This window comes from Etheostoma spectabile, unplaced genomic scaffold (genome assembly GCF_008692095.1).
Source record: "Etheostoma spectabile isolate EspeVRDwgs_2016 unplaced genomic scaffold, UIUC_Espe_1.0 scaffold273, whole genome shotgun sequence".
NCBI classification, from domain to species: domain Eukaryota; kingdom Metazoa; phylum Chordata; class Actinopteri; order Perciformes; family Percidae; genus Etheostoma; species Etheostoma spectabile.
In genome coordinates, this window is record NW_022605577.1 from 969,476 (window position 1) to 969,988 (window position 513).

Sequence of the window (513 nt, forward strand, 5' to 3'; positions counted from 1 at the left end):
TCCAAAATCATGGATGTATAAGTTGAAAATACTTCAGAGTTAAAGTTATTTGATATTTCTGATGTTGACATTTACATCTTGTTTCAAAGGCCCATTTTTTGTGATTTGGAAAAAACTGAAAACGGGTCAAATTTGACCCGAGGACAACATGAGGGTTATGCCTTAAGGCTCCGATGCACGGCCGACCGTCGGAGCGATCATTCGGCTCCCGTCAGGCCAAAATGTGCCTAGAAACACACCCCGAAGCGACGCCAACTTGAGCGTACGTTCTGCGCAAGACATAATACGTCTCCATAACAGCGGGCGGCGCTAATTTGTAGTGTCGCCCAAAAAATGAAATAACTAATGCGTCACGTGGATCTGGCTTCTCCGCAATTTCGAAGCCGACCATAGTGGCGGCTCGTTCAGAATACGTTCTCGTATTTTACGAAAATAGTTCACCGAAACGTGTTTCTGAAAATATTTCAAGCAAGCAATAGGCCATACAGTTGCTGAATCTGTGTTTTTTTTTTT

General features: G+C 43.3%; 1 protein-coding gene across 2 annotated transcripts in view; it reads left to right on the forward strand.

Moving 5' to 3' along the window:
- ids (iduronate 2-sulfatase) overlaps window positions 1-513 on the forward strand; it is a gene marked incomplete at its 3' end in the record, with an annotated part of 25,155 nt that overhangs the window by 13,447 nt on the left and 11,195 nt on the right.